This window comes from Rattus norvegicus, chromosome 2 (assembly GCF_036323735.1).
Source record: "Rattus norvegicus strain BN/NHsdMcwi chromosome 2, GRCr8, whole genome shotgun sequence".
Classification (NCBI taxonomy): Eukaryota; Metazoa; Chordata; class Mammalia; order Rodentia; family Muridae; genus Rattus; species Rattus norvegicus.
In genome coordinates this window covers 9,458,119-9,472,748 of record NC_086020.1, presented here as the reverse complement: position 1 = coordinate 9,472,748, position 14,630 = coordinate 9,458,119, and the positions used below count along the sequence as shown (strand labels likewise).

The window sequence follows — 14,630 nt, the reverse complement described above, 5'->3', positions numbered from 1 at the left end:
ATGATCAAAGAAGAAATAAAGACATTAAAGACTACTTAGAATTTAATGAAAATGAAGGTACAACATACCCAAACTTATGGGACACAATGAAAGCTGTGCTAAGAGGAAAACTCATAGCTCTGAGTGCCTGCAGAAAGGAACAGGAGAGAGCATATGTCACCAGCTTGACAGCACATCTAAAAGCTCTAGAACAAAAAGAAGCAAATACACCCAGGAGGAGTAGAAGGCAGGAAATAATCAAACTCAGAATTGAAATCAACCAAGTAGAAACAAAAAGGACCATAGAAAGAATCAAAAGAATCAAAAGTTGATTCTTTGAGAAAATCAACAAGATAGATAAACCCTTGGCCAGACTAACGAGAGGACACAGAGTGTGTCCAGATTAACAAAATCAGAAATGAAAAGGGAGACATAACTACAGAATCAGAGGAAATTCAAAAAATAATCAGATCCTACTACAAAAGCGTATATTCAACAAAACTTGAAAATCTGGAGGAAATGGACAACTTCCTAGACAGATACCAGGGACCGAAGTTAAATCAGGAACAGATAAACCAGTTAAACAACCCCATAACTCCTAAGGAAATAGAAGCAGTCATTAAAGGTCTCCCACCCAAAAAGAGCCCAGGTCCAGACGGGTTTAGTGAAGAATTCTATCAGACCTTTATAGAAGACCTCATACCAATACTATCCAAACAATTCCACAAAATTGAAATAGATGGAGCACTACCGAATTCCTTCTATGAAGCCACAATTACTCTTATACCTAAACACACAAAGACCCAACAAAGAAAGAGAACTTCAGACCAATTTCCCTTATGAATATCGATGCAAAAATACTCAATAAAATTCTGGCAAACCGAATCCAAAAGCACATCAAAACAATCATACAACATGATCGAGTAGGCTTCATCCCAGGCATGCAGGGATGGTTTAATATATGGAAAACCATCAACGTGATCCATTATATAAACAAACTGAGATAAAAACCACATAATCATTTCATTAGCTGCTGAGAAAGTATTTGACAAAATTCAACACCCCTTCATAATAAAAGTCCTGGAAAGAATAGGAATTCAAGGCCCATGCCTGAACTTAGTATAAGCCATATACAGCAAACCAGTCAGTATCATTGAACTAAATGGAGAGAAATTTGAAGCAATCCCACTAAAATCAGGGACTAGACAAGGCTGCCCACTCTCTCCCTACTTATTCAATGTAGTTCTTGAAATTCTAGCCAGAGCAATCAGACAACAAAAGGAGATCAAGGGGATACAGATTCAAAAAGAAGAAGTCAAAATATCACTATTTGCAGATGAGAAGATAGTATATTTAAGTGATCCCAAAAGTTCCACCAGAGAACTAATATAGCTGATAAACAACTACAGCAAAGTGGCTGTGTATAAAATTAACTCAAATAAATCAGTAGCCTTCCTCTACACAAAAGAGAAACAAGCCGAGAAAGAAATTAGGGAAAAGATACCCTTCATAATAGTCCCAAATAATATAAAAGACCTCGGTGTGACTTTAACCAAGCAAGTAAAAGATCTCTACAATAAGAACTACAAGCCTCTGAAAAAAGAAATTGAAGAAAATCTCCGAAGAAAGAAAGATCTCCCATGCTCATGTATTCGCAGGATCAACATAGTAAAAATGGCCATTTTACCAAAAGCGATCTACAGATTCCTTGCAATCCCCATCAAAATACCAATCCAATTCTTCAAAGAGTTAGACAGAACAATTTGCAAATTCATCTGGAATAACAAAAAACCCAGGATAGCTAAAACTATCCTCAACAGTAAAAGGACTTCAGGGGGAATCACTATCCCTGAACTCAAGCAGTATTACAGAGAAATAGTGATAAAAACTGCATGGTATTGGAACAGAGACAGACAGATAGACCAATGGAATAGAATTGAAGACCCAGAAATGAACCCACACACCTATGGTCACTTGATTTTTGACAAAGGAGCCAAAACCATCCAGTGGAAAAAAGATAGCATTTTCAGCAAAATGGTGCTGGTTCAACTGAAGGTCAACATGTAGAAGAATGAAGATCTATCCATGCTTATCACCCTGTACAACGTTTAAGTCCAAGTGGATCAAGGACCTCCACATCAACCAGATACACTCAAACTAATAGAAGAAAAAGTGAGGAAGCATCTGGAACACATGGGCACTGGAGAAAATTTCCTGAACAAAACACCAATGGCTTACGCTCTAAGATCAAGAATTGGCAAATGGGATATCATAAAATTACAAAGCTTCTGTAAGGCAAAAGACACTGTTGTTAGGACGAAACGGCAACCAACAGATTGGGAAAAGATCTTTACCAATCCTATAACAGATAGAGGCCTTATATACAAAATATACAAAGAACACAAGAAGTTAGACCGCAGGGAGACAAATAACCCTATTAAAAAATGGAGTTCAGAGCTAAACAAAGAATTTGCAGCTGAGGAATGCCGAATGGCTGAGAAACACCTAAAGAATTGTTCAACATCTTTAGTCATAAGGGAAATGCAAATCAGAACAACCCTGAGATTTCACCTCACACCAGTGAGAATGGCTAAGATCAAAAACTCAGGTGACAGCAAATGCTGGGGAGCATGTGGAGAAAGAGGAACACTCCTCCATTGTTGGTGGGATTGCAGACTGGTAAACCATTCTGGAAATCAGTCTGGACATTCCTCAGAAAATTGGACATTGAACTACCTAAGGATGCAGCTATACATCTCTTGGGCTATATCGAAAAGATGCCCCAACATATAACAAAGACACATGCTCCACTATGTTCATAGGAGCCTTATTTATAATAGCCAGTAGCTGCAAAGAACCCAGATGCCCTTCAACAGAGGAATGGATACAGAAAATGCGGTATATCTACACAGTGGAATATTACTCAGCTATCAAAAACAATGACTTTATGAAATTCATAGGCAAATGGAGGGAACTGGAAAATATCATCCTGAGTGAGGTAACCCAATCACAGAAAAACACACATGCACTCATTGATAAGTGGCTATTAGCCCAAAAGCTTGAATTACCCTAGATGCACAGAACACATGAAACTCAAGAAGGATGACCAAAATGGGAATGCCTCACTCCTTCTTTAAAAGGGGAACAAGAAAACCCTTGGCAGGGAATAGGGAGGCAAAGTTTAAAACAGACACAAAAGGAACACCCATTCAGAGCCTGCCCCACATGTGGCCCATACATATACAGCCACCCAATTAGACAAGATGGATGAAGCAAAGAACTGCAGGCAGACAGGAGCCGGATGTAGATCGCTCCTGAGAGACACAGCCAGAATACAGCAAATACAGAAGCGAATGCCAGCAGCAAACCACCGAACTGAGAACAGGACCCCCGTTGAAGGAATCAGAGAAAGAACTGGAAGAGCTTGAAGGGGCTCGAGACCCCATATGTACAACAATGCCAAGCAACCAGAGCTTCCAGGGACTAAGCCACTACCCAAAGACTATACATGGACTGACCCTGGACTCTGACCTCATAGGTAGCAATGAATATCCTAGTAAGAGCACCAGTGGAAGGGGAAGCCCTGGGTCCTGCCTAGACTGAACCCCCAGTGAATGTGATTGTTGTGGGGAGGGCAGTAATGGGGGGAGGATGGGAAGGGGAACACCCACAAATAAGGGGAGGGGGAGGGGTTAGGGGGATGTCAGCCCAGAAACCGGGAAAGGGAATAACAATCGAAATGTAAATAAGAAATACTCAAGTTAATAAAGATAAAAAAAATTAAAAAAAAGAAGCCAGTTCTTCATTCTTAAACTATGTTCACTTCACACTGTAGATGACTTGTTCTCTGTTCAGTTTCTCTGGACAACTTGTGATCTTTTCAGTTTACATGATGAATATGATACTGTATTTTATAATATACCAAAATATGTTTTAATCAATTTTAATTGTTTTATTTAATAAAGAAATTAATTATTTCAGTCTCATGAGTGGTTTTTGTTGTCATCATTTCTATGTTCAAATCCGGAGAAGGAATATAGGCCACAGGCTCTCAAAGTGTGCTCCAGAGACACCAGAAGCTTTCTAAGATTTATGAAATCAGAATTATTTAACTACGATGCTAAGACATTGTCTTTTACCTGTGTTTGGTACATTAATAAATAGTAAAAAATGCAATAAAAGATAAAACTGCTTGGTGGCTTAGCATTCATGAAGGCCGGGTCTTGATTACATTCATGTATAAAATCTTCACTATTGCATATGGGGCAAGACATGTAAAAAAAAGAATTAAAATTAACTGTCGTTTACTCTTAGCTCCCAAATCCATGTATGTATTGCATACTGAGCTCTGCCATGGCTGTCTGGAGGAATAGTACTTATGCACTTGAACCAGTTTTTACATAGAAATGTTTTAATCGAATGTCATCTTTCTCTGTGAAACAGATTAAGTATGAATACTCGGATCTGTGTAAGTGGAAATTATTCTCTGGAAAATACAGACAAAAAGCACCCCTGACAGTCTACGGAAATCAAACAATAGTCTTTATTCCTAAGAATGGAATCTAAGGTTCTAAACTGGGAATTTAAAGAAACATGTATTTTTCTAGTATGTTTCAGATGATTTTTAATTATTAAAATTTTTCTGACAACATTACTATTAATAATAGTGGATTCATCTTAAATTTTGTATAAGAAAATGTCAACATTTGCATAATTTGCTTAATTCAGTGAAATAATCTTTGTCAAATGAAAAATTCATTGTTACAATGTCCTTTATGGCTATAAGATCCATTTAAAGCACAAAACAGAAAGGCAGATTCTCCTGAGTATAAGATGCGACTTAGATTATATGAAGCAACTATGTCTTATCAACTTTTGATATAACACCAATGAAAACAATACATCTGAAAAAAGTTCTGAAAACCGTCCTTCCTGTGCAGCAGTGGCCTATATACCTGTCAGAAACCAACAGTTTCCTAACTGAATGTAATTGAGACCTGCGCAACACAAGGGATACAATGCCTAGCACTAAAAACTGAAACAAATACTCATGTATTTGTTTTCAGTGCTAATGTACTATGTGTATACATGCTATAATGTATTCTGTGATAATGAGATCATGGTTAGCAGGAGAGAATCTACAACATGAATTTACTAAGCCAACATAACTCCTAGTAACAACACATGAACATCTGTCCTCATACCCACAGATATGTATAGTCTTCAGCATCACCTTCAAGGAAGCTTCTCTTTGCAAAAGATGGAGACCACTATAGAAAATAACTCTGACCCCATAGGTAGCAATGAATATCCTAGTAAGAGCACCAGTGGAAGGGGAAGCCCTGGGTCCTGCTAAGACTGAACCCCCAGTGAACTAGTCTATGGGGGGAGGGCGGCAATGGGGGGAGGGTTGGGAGGGGAACACCCATAAGGAAGGGGAGGGGGGAGGGGGATGTTTGCCGGGAAACCGGGAAAGGGAATAACACTCGAAATGTATATAAGAAATACTCAAGTTAATAAAAAAAAAAAAAAGAAAATAACCAATCAAAATGCGGAATTGTGGATCCCAGCCCCATTGGATACATTTCCCAAATATTCCTTTACCTAAGACTCAAGGAACATTGTGAAAAGGGTCTGGAAGAACCAGGAGATCAGGAAGTTTGATGTGAGATTATGTCTCCTAGTAATAGCAGAAACTCCACCTTTAAAATCTAACCAACATTATCACCCAAACATGAAAAGAACAAGGATGACATCAATGAACATGACAAACTAAATAGGAAAAGCCTATGAACCCTAAAAGAAACAGAGGCAGCGGAGTAACACTGGGGAAGACAGAAGTGTTCTTACAGCAATTGTTTGTCCAGTGACACACACACAGCCCTGGAAAATATATTCAGATAATATTACACGACAGAACAGGTTATATTTAGGAATATATATGCATTTACAAATACATATATCCAGGCAGTAATGGTTACTGAAAAAGAAGTCATGAATTTTAAGGAGAGTGGAGAGAGGTAGATGGAAGGATTTGGATTTAGCAGGAGAAAAAGGAAGGAAGAAATGTTGTAATTAAATTATAATCTCAAACATAAACAACAAAATAAAAAACAGTCCTTTCATAACTGTTTCCCTATTTCAGGCCAATTTGTCAATTTATTTATCAATGAAGAGAACATATTACAAGAGAGTAAATAAAAAAATAAATAAAAGAATTTAACTGTGTTCAATCTCCAATACATTAAAGGTATTTTTAAAAAGAGTTGTTGCTCTGTCTTTTGCTTTAGAAAGTGAAGTTACTTATCATAGAAATGTATTATTTATGTCATATCCAATGAGTTTTCTATTTAATATTTTTAAATTATTAAAAATTTCCATAATTTTAATTCTATTAATTATGAACATTTATATTAGTTTAATGGTACAATGCCTTAACCAGTACTTTTGAGAATAACTTAAAGTAGAAAAATCTTTATTTGAGCTCCTGTTTCAAAAGATTCAGCCTATGTTCATCTAGTCCTGTGTGCTTGGACAGAATCCCATGGTAACGGAGCACATGGCATAGGAAAGCAAAAGAAAGGAGACGTGCAGAAGCCAGAAGCAAGTCAACCTCAAGTCAATCCTTAGTTACTTGCTCCCTCAAGGTAGGTCACAGCTCCACAAGTCTCCTGAAAAACCTCCCAAAATTACGCTTCAAGTTGATATCAACCTAACACATAAGCCTTTTGAGAGAAGAGACTTCATATCCAAACCCTAATACTAATAGAAATTATAGTTCATATACATAAAACACAAGCCTTTAAGTTTAAAGATGACAAAGGGAAAGAGCTCTGCCAGAGTTCTGCCAAGGGAACAGGGTATGGAGGGAACAGCGTAGGGAGGGAACAGGGTAGGGAGGGAACAGCGTAGGGAGGGAACAGCATAGGGAGAGAGGAAAATGAAGTGTGGGCATACGGTACTTGATAGCACACAGTATTGCAGATTTCATTTTTAAAACAATATTTATTTTTAACATAAAGGTGTGTTGGATTTTGTCAAAGGCTTTTCAGCGTCTAATTAGATGATGGTGTGATTTTTTTTTTATTTTTGCTTTTAATTTGTTTATATGGTGGGTTACTTTGGTTATATATATGTTGAACCATCCCTGCATCCCTGGGATGAAGCCTATATGATTGTGGTGAATGATGGTTTCGATGTATTCTTGAATTTGGTCTGTGAGTATTTTATTGAGTATTTTGCATCAATGTTCAGAAGAGACAATGGTCTGACAATACAAATTGGGCTGGAGGACACAAAGAATCCGACTATAAACAACTAAGTAGGTTCCTCTACGTTATTACTGTACTGAATGGTTATGCTCTCAAATTGTCCTCTAAATATTTATGCTTATACCCATCAACCAGGGCTGAGATCAGCTGTAGTCAGAGTAACTTCTAGTAGAGGAAAGCAGTGGAGGCAGAGACTCATACCTGATCAAGGTGCAAAGAAGAAGAGCTGGATACTCAGACTTAAATGTGTCATCAGCATCAGCATCCACCCCTGCAAGAAAGACTGTAAGAGCCACAGGATGAAGAGAGTGCTGAGAGATGGGGTCTTCTAAGACATGCATGGAGCTCACAGCATCTGTGCTCACTGGCACAAGAGCCATCTGAAACGAAGCCATCCCGAGCTCAGCATCTCTGAGGAAGGTGCTCTCCAGTCTTCACCCTTTACTGACAAGCTACTGGTACTTGACAGTTGTTGGCCGATGGAGAAACATTCAGTTATGGATTTAGTATATTATCATAAGAGAAAAAGACAGAGCACCAAAGGGGAGCTATGGCATGTCTATGATCATATTTAATGGTACACATGTGTGAAACTCTCAAGAAAAAAATTTAAGTTTATACATGTGTGTAAAACTATATAGGCCATTTGGAATTATTTCCTTTATTTTTTTAAGATTATAATTGCATTATTTCTTTGTTCCTTTTTCTTCCTCCAAATCCTCCATCTAGTTCTTTTTTCAAATTCATGGTCTCTCTTTCTCTTGTTTTTTTTTTTTGAAAACAGGGTTTCTTTGTGTAACTTTGCTGTGCTTGAACTCTCTTCGTAGATCAGGCTGGCGCTGAACTTACAGGATCCTCTGCCTCCTGAGTGCTGGGATTACAGGCATGTGCTATCACTACTGAGCTATGCACTCTTCTTTCCTTAGCTGTGTTACATATATTATCTATTGGTCATCAAAGACCAAAAATAGTCAGCCCGGAAAACATATAGGTAACACATAGAGGAAATAGGTTGCATGCGCATGTGTGTGCATGCACGCACATGTGCATGTACACATATAGAAGTGATTTTACACTGATGATTACAGCTATCAGGCAAAGCATGCTCCTTTTTGTGGTCATCTTCCTAAGGGTTTGGCGCTAAAGAAAGCTAAAGATGCAGTGCTCACTTCTAAGCAATGCTAATCCAATGTGGACAGCAGCAGTCACTGGTGCTCCGAGGAATGAACTGGGTGTCTGTAGTTGTGGGAGTGGAACTTTGTTTTTTAAAATGAATATGTACATATTTAGCTATTTAACTCAGTTCTCGACCCAACACATTAAAAAACAGATGCTTTAAAATGATCTGTTGGCAAGATGCTTGTTAAATTTTATCAGCCGAAATATTAAAATTCATAATGAATTAATTAACACATTATATAAAAATAAAATGTTTTTGTTTCATCATTTTACAAAGTACTATAACCAGTGGTGGTTAACACTGGGAATTTTGTATGTCTTGATATGTGTTGCTCAGAGAGAAACTAAATTTATAGAATTACCACAGAATTGATGACATTTTCTGTCTTCACTCTTGAACTGAGTTGGCAGATGTTTCAAGAACAAACAAATTCCGTCTTATTACAAAGCATATTAAGCTGGTTTTCCTGCCAGGCATATCTGACAACGTTTATTGCCGAGACCAAATCAATCCCCTTAATAGTCCACAGTATAGTACAGCAAGTACATTAGTTCATAGTTACAGGAGTTGCTATATGAAATAATAAGTCCTTTGATCCTTTATGCTGCTCCCCGTGCATCAGACAGGTACCACATAAAGTACTCTTTAGTCACACATACTCACACTGAGTAAGTAAAATCACTTCACTGCCATGTGTGCCATGCACTTCATTAGACATGTGTGCTAATTTAGCTTGTCTACCTATACTAGGTATTTACAAAAACTTGAAAAAATTGGCTATTTATTAGAAAACAGAGAAGAAGAAAATGAAAATATTTGAGTACATAAGCTAGTTACTTACTACCCCCAAAATATTTGAAATTTATTTCACTTAATATTCACTTAATATTATGAGTCTAAACAAAAGTTCCAAAATCAGAAAACCTCCAAAATCTGGAGTCCTTATGTACCCAAGAGTTTTGCATAAGTAAGACTCATTATCTATGAGGAAAATAAGGTGGTTCCAAGTGTTAATGGTTGTTCTGACTTTATATAAACTTCATTTTGTTGCTAAAATTCCACACTGATATGCCTACAGTGACAACAGCAAGATAGTGTGACATTTGTCAGCCCACAGTAACACTCTCAATATGCCCAATTCAAAATATCAAAATTACATTCTTTTAAGAAAGACCAAGTTTGTTCAGAATTGGTGCTTTCTTAATAGATGCAAAAATTCAAATGAAAAAAAGAAAAATTCAAATAGTCTTTAAAAAATCATCCAGACAACTAGACTACAGCAAAGATCATGCATGATAAGAAATGGAGTTCCAGATGGAGGCCAGCAAGTAGTCAGTCCACACATTTGAGTATCTTCAGCATGCAATGGCAGCCTCTCCACAGACTACACATCTCCTTCACTTCTGGGCTTTTTCTTCTACGGTCATGTAGCTTTCGACCTTATTTCCAAATTTAGAACCTGTCTCCTGTTCTTAAAATTTTCACATAATGTGTCCTTGCTATAACCTTTACCTGCCATCAGCACAGTCTACTACTTGGTCTCACTGTAGGAAGAACAGCCAAGTCATCCCAACCCTATGTCTGGTGACCAGCCATCAAGTCTACCTTTGTCTGTCTGTATTCTACCATTATTCTATAAGTTCCATGAACAGATCTTCATTATGAAAATATCACTGACCAACAAATAATCTTCACCTCTATGTTGAAGACATGTTTATCTAGTTATCTCTAGAGCAGGTTCTAGTCTTCTTGGTCTGCTCTCTTTTTGGGCATCAACTTCTAGTAAGTGGGTTTTAAATTGTTTCTTGATTCTCTCTGAATGTAATTTGCACTACTGATAAAATGTTCTATTTGCCTCTTGTTAAGGATTGAAATACAATGGAAAAAGGTATAAAACATACTCAAAGATTTAAAGGATAACAGGGAGATCGATGTAGACCAATAAGATGAAAGGTAACAATAATAATAATAAAATTATGAGACAAAAATGCAAGAGCTATCTCTAAATAGCAAATGATGAAATATGAAAAAGCTAACTACTTGTAATTATTTTCATAAGTTTTGGTAAGCACCAGTTATTTATTTCATCTGGGTAAAATCAAGATTAAGGGAAAGAAATCAAACAAAGTTACAGATTTGACAAAGTACAAGAGTGCGTATCCAGCAGAGTGAATGTGTAAAGCAAACATCATTATGGTCAGTGTGAGCAGAATTATGAAACAGAAATAACTTTAGCTAAGGATGAAATATTTCCACTTCCACCCATAATTTTAGCACTGACAATATGGCTAAAAACCTAAAACAGGATACTATTTTATATATTCAATTAATAATGCATAAATCCACCAAAAATAAATCTTAACATACTAATGATATTAATTAATGAAAATTACGTTAATTGCTAGAACCTGATCTTGGACACTGGACTGGATAGGAAACTAGTAATATAGGTTTTGTTCATTTGTTTTAATTAAAATGCAACCATACAGATAAAGCAAGACATATACTTTAACAGTATAGGTGATTTTTATTTTAAGCAGATATGTATACTTTGGGATTTTAATTAATGGCAGCATCATCCTATTTAAAATTCACTCAGAAGACTCTACTGTACACATGTACATTATGATGGACCTCTTCTAGGCTCAGTGGACAGCACACTGTGAAACAGATTTAAGTTTTTGGTCCTCATATAATTCATATTATTGTGATCACAGTCTCCTTATCAATAGGTCTGAATCAATATTAATTATCCAATTAAGCAAAACCACATGTCTCTATTCTTTATAGCTGGTCAGAAGTCTCTGTTTAAGGCTGGTGTGCTGGTTCAGTGGGCAAAGCAACTGGCTGGCAAGCCTAAAAACCTGAGTTTAATTCCCAAGACTCCTTGGTAGAAGAGACCCTTTTGTTCAAAGCTGTCCTCTGGCTTCTACATTAATGATGTGGCATATATATACCCACAAGCATACACATACACACACATGCATACACACACACACACACACACACACAGAGAGAGAGAGAGAGAGAGAGAGAGAGAGAGAGAGAGAGAAAGTGAAGAAATTACTGAGGTTAAAGTACTTGTTATTAAGAGGACCTGGGTTCAGTTTCCAGCACCTACATGGTGGCTAACAACCATATATGACTACATTTTGAGAGGCTCTAATGTCCTCTTATGGTCACTGGGGCACTGTGTATACATGTGTACATATATATGACACACAGGCACCATATACATACAATTAAAATATAAATAAATTATAAAATATAAATGTAATTTCTTAAAAAAATCAATCTTTATCATCATCAGATGTGACTATACCGTGTCACACTTTTACCACATATGGTTTAATTTTCATATTTCAGCTCCATACTTTGCTTTCTCTGGGCAGGATAATGCTGTATAGATGTATGGGAACAAGGAGTCCATAGTGGTTACTTCCAGTTACTAGCTCTGTGATCGTAAACAGTAACCAGTGCATCAGTCATGTACTGTAACTAACCAGTTGACAGTTTGACTTCAGACCTACTCCATAGGGTGAAACCCACACCTAGCACCACTACTGGGTGAAGAACCCAAGTTTGTACAGATACGAGGTCTTGAACAAAACTAATGCAAGACCAAGCCAGACCAAATCCCATTATGTTAATGGGATTTGTGCAGGAAATTTTACCCCTAGCTATGGAGCTACTGGTAATCATTAGCTGCTGGGAAAGGAGACATAGTTTTATTTAAGAGTGTACACACCAGTAAGTCAGCCATAGTCTACTGGAAGACCACACATCCAGGAATATTTGGGCAGCAAAAATTGGTCCTGATAGGTTATTACAAACAAGGGACATAAGGTTGGATAGGTATATCTGGGAAGAGTTCAGGGTTGGAGAATATGATCAAAACATATAGTATGAAACTTTCAAAAGAACAGAGGAGAATTCCTAAACATAAGTAAATGATTAAGAAAACTATACATAATAGTTAATTTCTCCTCCTCATACATCACACTCTGATTTTAAAACTAGTGATATTGATAATATTCATAGATATATAGAAGAAACAAGTGATATCTGGAATAGCTCAATTTTATCTATGCATGGATGCACTAGACATCCCGAGACATCTCTTTCCCATTACAAAATAAAGCCTTACTATTCAGAATTTTGTTGGGGTCTTTCATTATAAACACAGTATTATGCACAATCTTGGGTGATTTTATATACAGCCACCAAAACTAGACAATATTGATGAAGTTAAGAAGTTCATGCTGACAGGAGCCTGATATGGCTGTCTCCTGAGAGGCACAGCCAGAGAATATCAAATACAGAGGCAAATGCTAACAGCAAACCCTTGAACTGAGAACAGGGTCCCCATTAGAGGAGTTAAGAGAAAGGATTGAAGGAGCTGAAAGGGTTTGCAACCCCATAAGAACAACAATACCAACCAACCAGAGCTCCCAGGGACTAAACCACTACCCAAAAAGTACACATGGACAGACCCATGGCTCCAGCTGTATATGTAGCAGAGGATGTCCTTGTTGGGCACCAATGGGAGGAGAAGCCCTTGGTCCTACCAAGGCTGGACCTCCCAGTGTAAGGGAATATGGGAGCGGGGGACAGAAGGGGGATGGTTGGGGAGGGGAATACCCTTATAGTAGAAGGAGTGGAGGATGGGATAGGGAAAGGGAATAACATTTTAAATGTAAATTTTAAAAAATCCAATAAAAAAGAAATATAAATACATAAAATATCAAAAAAAAGAATAAAAAAGAAAAGAAAAACACTGTTAAGAAAATATGTTATATTTTAATAATAACCTATATTTTGTTGATGAATATTTTAATATGAGAACTTCATATTACACTTCCTCCACAAATAAATAAATAATAAGATAAAAAAGAAGTAAAAATAGCTAGTATATAAAAAGTAGAAAACAAACGAAAAGTAAAAGACCAACAGAGACCAAGTCTTAGTAATCAATACAGTATCTCCTGAGATGGAGAGATGAAGAAAATAAAGAAATCATATACATACAAATACAGCAAGGGTTAGGGAGGGCAGCACCTAGCAATGGTGGCAAGAGAAAATGCAAAGCAATGGAAGAGGGACTCTTCAATATATTCTGTGTATTCTTGGTCAGGACACTGTTTCGAGTGTCTTGAGAAGTTATACATGACTCTGGTCACTGGTATTAAAATTCAATTTCTACAACAGCAAAGACTGTCATGACTTAAAAGAAGATAAAGAACTAAAACCAATAATCATTGCATTTCCTTCAAATATAGTATGAAGTATTTAATAATCTTTAATTAAGGATAAATGTAGACATGAGTCAAATCAAATATTCTGAAATGTTACTGATACTCTCCAGGTTGGAGCCAGGTCTGGTAACTCCTACTTAATGTCAGCAGAGAAAGATGAGAACTACACTCAATCAAGTTTAAGTGAAGCCGAGACTACATGGCAAGTTCCCGGCCAACCTGGGCTAGCCATGAACCTTGTTTCATGTCTAACCTTCTCCATAAACACAAAATATTAATTTTTTAAGTTTAAGCATACTGAACTCTTGAAAGTTAAAGAACATATGAAATGACTATCTTCCCTCTCTAGGGGCACTTTTTCATACTATACTGTTAAATTCTAGCAAACAAAATACACATTTTAAAAGTGTATCGTAAAAGAAGATGCCAAACTGCAAAAATGTTCGTGTATTACTATAAACCTTACAAATGTGTAAGGACTGTAACAGCTCACGCATTACACTGCCTCAGGGTGCTCTGGGCTGAGCTGTGTGCTGAGGTTTGATGTGCCTTATACACTGTGGCTGGATAGGTGGTCACACACATCATCTGCTGCAAAGTGTCACCTTCTCATTAGGTCTTTATATGTGCTGGAGAAGTGTATTAAAAAGGTTTCTTCCTTTTGCATGCATCATATTAAGACTTTAGAAATTGTTCCTTAGAACAGCAAATGACACAAAAGACAACAGCATCAGCATTAGAGAGTCAATAAAATGTCACACTGAAATAAGTGATAGGTTTTGTAACTTAAATAAAAAAAAATCCCATTCAGGGAGACAGGTAACTAAGAAAAATGAATGTTTGCTAAAAACTAAAACAATCAACAGCTTCCAAAAGCAATAAAGTAATTGAAATGAAATGAAATCCTAAGAAAACCAAAGAAACAAAAGAGGGACTTTTACTCTT

The 14,630-nt window shown here is 36.8% G+C and overlaps 1 protein-coding gene and 1 pseudogene across 21 annotated transcripts in view; both read right to left on the bottom strand.

Annotated features, from left to right (window-relative positions):
- Arb2a (ARB2 cotranscriptional regulator A) overlaps positions 1 to 14,630 on the bottom strand; it is a 464,298-nt gene that overhangs the window by 281,243 nt on the left and 168,425 nt on the right. The gene's annotated exons all lie outside the window — the stretch shown is intronic.
- LOC134485567 (mRNA turnover protein 4 homolog) overlaps positions 1 to 14,630 on the bottom strand; it is a 70,303-nt pseudogene extending 55,673 nt beyond the window's left edge.